Here is a 5,476-nt window from a genome sequence, read left to right as displayed (position 1 = left end):
CGGCCCCGCCCCGGCGCCCCCCAACCCCGCCCCGCGCCCCCCAACCCCGAGGACGCCGACGCCGCTGTGGGGCAGGGTTGGGGGGTGCTCCCCCCCCCCCCCCAAAAATTTCTTTATAAATTTTTCTTCATCAAGTGCCAGTCTGGGGCGGGGGGCACGTGGTGACGCTGTGGGGCGCGGCGGTGCCGCCGTGGGGCGAGGCGGTGCCGCCATGGGGCGGATGCGGGGGGCGGGGGGCCGGGCCCCCCTCAGAAGTGAGCCGTCACCCGGTCGATCTCCAGCAGGTCCTCCAGGATCTGTGGGGCGGGGGGAAGGAGGCGCTGGGGACGGGCAGGCGGACGTGGGGGGGGGTCACGTCCCTGTCTATGGGGCACGGCCTATGGGGCAGGGGGTGCTGGTGCACTATCTCCATGGGGCAGAACTTATGGGGCAGGGGGTGCTGGCACACCATCTCCATGGGGCAGAACTTATGGGGCAGGGGGTGCTGGCGCACCATCTCCATGGGGCAGAACTTATGGGGCAGGGGGTGCTGGCGCATCATCTCCATGGGGCAGAACTTATGGGGCAGGGGGTGCTGGCGCACCATCTCCATGGGGCACAGCACCTCCATGGGGCAGAACTTAGGGGGCAGGGGGTGCTGGCGCATCATCTCCATGGGGCACGGCACCTCCATGGGGCAGAACTTATGGGGCAGGCAGTGCTGGCACATCATCTCCATGGGGCAGAACTTATGGGGCAGGGGGGGCTGGTGCACTATCTCTATGGGGCACAGCACCTCCATGGGGCAGAACTTAGGGGGCAGGGGGTGCTGGCACATCATCTCCATGGGGCAGAACTTATGGGGCAAGGGGTGCTGGCACATCATCTCCATGGGGCAGAACTTATGGGGCAGGGGGTGCTGGCGCACCATCTCCATGGGGCACAGCACCTCCATGGGGCAGAACTTATGGGGCAGGGGGTGCTGGCACATCATCTCCATGGGGCAGAACTTATGGGGCAGGGGGTGCTGGCACACCATCTCCATGGGGCAGAACTTATGGGGCAGGGGGTGCTGGCGCACCATCTCCATGGGGCAGAACTTATGGGGCAGGGGGTGCTGGTGCACCATCTCCATGGGGCAGAACTTATGGGGCAGGGGGTGCTGGTGCACTATCTCTATGGGGCACAGCACCTCCATGGGGCAGAACTTATGGGGCAGGGGGTGCTGGCGCACCATCTCCATGGGGCAGAACTTATGGGGCAGGGGGGGCTGGTGCATCATCTCCATGGGGCAGAACTTATGGGGCAGGGGGTGCTGGTGCACTATCTCTATGGGGCACAGCATCTCCATGGGGCAGAACTTATGGGGCAGGGGGTGCTGGTGCACTATCTCTATGGGGCACAGCATCTCCATGGGGCAGAACTTATGGGGCAGGGGGGGCTGGTGCACTATCTCTATGGGGCACAGCATCTCCATGGGGCAGAACTTAGGGGGCAGGGGGTGCTGGCACATCATCTCCATGGGGCAGAACTTAGGGGGCAAGGGGTGCTGGCACATCATCTCCATGGGGCAGAACTTATGGGGCAGGCAGTGCTGGCACACCATCTCCATGGGGCAGAACTTATGGGGCAGGGGGTGCTGGTGCACTATCTCTATGGGGCACATCATCTCAATGGGGCAGAACTTATGGGGCAGGGGGTGCTGGTGCATCATCTCTATGGGGCACAGCACCTCCATGGGGCAGAACTTAGGGGGCAGGGGGTGCTGGCACATCATCTCCATGGGGCAGAACTTAGGGGGCAAGGGGTGCTGGCACATCATCTCCATGGGGCAGAACTTATGGGGCAGGCAGTGCTGGCACACCATCTCCATGGGGCAGAACTTATGGGGCAGGGGGTGCTGGTGCACTATCTCTATGGGGCACATCATCTCAATGGGGCAGAACTTATGGGGCAGGCAGTGCTGGCACACCATCTCCATGGGGCAGAACTTATGGGGCAGGGGGTGCTGGTGCACTATCTCTATGGGGCACATCATCTCAATGGGGCAGAACTTATGGGGCAGGGGGTGCTGGTGCATCATCTCCATGGGGCACAGCACCTCCATGGGGCAGAACTTATGGGGCAGGGAGTCCTGGTGCACTATCTCTATGGGGCAGAACTTATGGGGCAGGCAGTGCTGGTGCACCATCTCCATGGGGCAGAACTTATGGGGCAGGGAGTACCAGCACAATGTCTCTATGGGGCACAACATAGGGGGCAGAGCGTATGGGGCAGGGAGTGCTGGTGCACCATCTCTATGGGGCACAACATCTCCATGGGGCAGAACTTATGGGGCAGGCAGTATCAGCACAATGTCTCTATGGGGCACCACATATGGGGCAGGGAGTGCTGGCACAACATCGCTATGGGGCACAACACAGAGGGAGAAGAGGCTGTGGCTCATGTCTACATCTCTATGGGGCACAACATATGGGGCAGGGAGTCCTGGCACAGGTCTCTATGGGGCAGAGCCATATGGGGCAGGGAGTCCTGGCACAGGTCTCTATGGGGCACAGCATGTAGGGAGAAGCAGCTGTGGCTCACATCTGTGTCTCTATGGGGCACAACCTATGGGGCAGGGTGCACCAGCACAATGTCTCTGTGGGGCACAACCTATGGGGCAGGGTGTCCTGGCACAGCTATGGGGCAGAGGGAGCCCTGGCATGTGTGTGTGGGGCAGAGCCCACAGGGCAGGGACCGGGGATGCGCTGGGCACCGCAGGCGGGACGGAGCCCCGTGGGGCTGAGGGTGGCCTGCCCCACGGCCCTGCCCCATAGCCCTGCCCCACGGCACTGCCCCACAGCTCCAACCCACGGCACTGACCCACAGCCCTATCCTACGGCCCTGCCCCATGGCCCCGCTCCACATCCCTGCCCCATGGCCCCGACCCACGGCACTGCCCCACATCCCTGCCCCATGGCCCCGCTCCACATCCCTGCCCCATGGCCCCGACCCACGGCACTGCCCCACATCCCTGCCCCATGGCCCCGACCCACGGCACTGCCCCATAGTCCCAACCCACAGCCCTGCCCCACATCCCCATCCCACACCCCTGCCCCATGGCTCTGACCCACAGCCCTGCCCCATGGCTCTGACCCACAGTCCCAACCCACATCCCTGACCCACATCCCCATCTCACACCCCTGCCCCACGGCCCCGACCTGCAGTCCCACCCCCCACCCTGCCCCACATCCCCCCACATCCCCGCCCCACAACCCCACCCCATATCCCTGCCCCACATCCCAGCCCCGCATTTCCACCCCACATCCCTGCCCCACACCCCCACCCCACATGCCCTGCCCCCACACCCACACCCCCAACCCCCGCCCCTGCCCACAGCCCCCCGCCCCCCCCCACACCCACACCCCACACCCCCGCCCCACGGCCCCTGCCCCACAGCCCCCACAGCCCCCGCCCCACACCCCACACCCCCGCCCCACGGCCCCTGCCCCACAGCCCCCACAGCCCCCGCCCCACACCCACACCCCACATCCCCGCCCCACACCCCCAACCCACACTCACACCCCACACCCCCGCCCCACGGCCCCTGCCCCACAGCCCCCACAGCCCCCACCCCCACACCAACCCACACCCCTGCCCCACATCCCTGCCCCACAGCCCCCACCCCACATCCCCCGCCCCACACCCCCAACCCACACACCCCACACCCCCGCCCCACACCCCCTGCCCCACAGCCCCCACCCCCACACCCCCCACCCCACACCCCCAACCCACACACCCCACACCCCCGCCCCCACACTCCCTGCCCCACAGCCCCACCCCACACCACCGCCCATCCCCTGCCCCACATCCCTGCCCCACACCCCCTGCCCCACAGCCCCCACAGCCCCCACCCCACAGCCCCACCCCACATCCCCCACCCCCACACCCCCGCCCCACATCCCCCGCCCCACAGCCCCACCCCACAGCCCCACCCCGCCCCCCCGCCCCACCCCCCCCGCCCCACCCCGCGCCCCACTGACGATGTCGGGCGTGGTGCCGATCTTCTTGGCCAGCTCGCCGCGCTCCATGGTGCTGAGGTAGAGGTAGCGGTTGAGCAGCTCGCCGTCCAGCACGTTGCGCACCGCGTTCTGCAGGATGCGCCGGTCCACGTGCAGCAGCCTGCGGGCGAGCGCGGCCGTGGGGCGGCCGTGGGGCGGCGCCGCGGAACCCCCCCGGGATGCCCCACGGCGCCGGTGCAGGGGTGGGGTGCGAGCCGGCACGGCGGGGATGGGATGTGGGGCTGGGATGTGGGGCTGGGGCTGAGGTGTGGGGCTGGGGATGGATGTGGGGCTGGGGCTGAGGTGTGGGGCTGGGGATGGGGTGTGGGGCTGGGATGTGGGGTTGGGGATGAGATGTGGGGCTGGGATGTGGGGCTGGGGATGGGATGTGGGGCTGGGATGTGGGGCTGGGGATGGGATGTGGGGCTGGGGATGAGGTGTGGGAGATGAGGTGTGGGGCTGGGGCTGGGATGTGGGGGCTGGGGCTGAGGTGTGGGGCTGGGGATGGGATGTGGGGCTGAGGCGTGGGGTTGGGGATGAGATGTGGGGCTGGGATGTGGGGCTGGGGATGGGATGTGGGGCTGAGGCGTGGGGTTGGGGATGAGGTGTGGGGCTGAGGTGTGGGGCTGGGGACGGGGTGTGGGGCTGAGGCTGAGGTGTGGGGCTGGGGCTGGGATGTGGGGCTGGGGCTGAGGTGTGGGGCTGGGGATGGGATGTGGGGCTGAGGCGTGGGGTTGGGGATGAGATGTGGGGCTGGGATGTGGGGCTGGGGATGGGATGTGGGGCTGGGATGTGGGGCTGAGGCGTGGGACTGGGGATGAGATGTGGGGCTGAGATGTGGGGCTGGGCATGGGGCTGGGGATGGGATGTGGGGCTGAGGCGTGGGGTTGGGGATGAGTTGTGGGGCTGAGGTGTGGGGCTGGGGACGGGATGTGGGGCTGAGCCATGGGACTGGGGATGAGGTGTGGGGCTGGGATGAGGGGCTGGGGATGACATGTGGGGCTGGGGATGATGTGGGGCTGGGGATGGGATGTGGGGCTGAGGCGTGGGGTTGGGGATGAGATGTGGGGCTGAGATGTTGGGCTGGGGCATGGGGCTGGGCTGGGATGTGGGGCTGGGGCTGAGGTGTGGGGCTGGGGATGGGGATGTGGGGCTGAGCCATGGACTGGGGATGAGATGTGGGGCTGGGATGTGGGGCTGGGGCTGAGGTGTGGGGCTGGGGATGGGATGTGGGGCTGAGGCATGGGGTTGGGGATGAGGTGTGGGGCTGGGATGTGGGGCTGGGGATGGGATGTGGGGCTGGGGATGAGGTGTGAGGATGAGCTGTGGGGCTGGGGCTGTGCTGTGGCTTGGGGCTGCGCCATGGGTGGGTGCCGCGCTGTGGGGCAGCCGTGGGGCAGCCATGGGGCAGGTGTGGGGCTGGTGCTGAGCTGTGGGATGGGACCGTGCTGTGG

The sequence above is a fragment of the Pelecanus crispus genome, unplaced genomic scaffold, assembly GCF_030463565.1.
Source record: "Pelecanus crispus isolate bPelCri1 unplaced genomic scaffold, bPelCri1.pri SCAFFOLD_338, whole genome shotgun sequence".
NCBI lineage: Eukaryota > Metazoa > Chordata > Aves > Pelecaniformes > Pelecanidae > Pelecanus > Pelecanus crispus.
Note: the sequence above shows the minus strand (reverse complement) of the source record.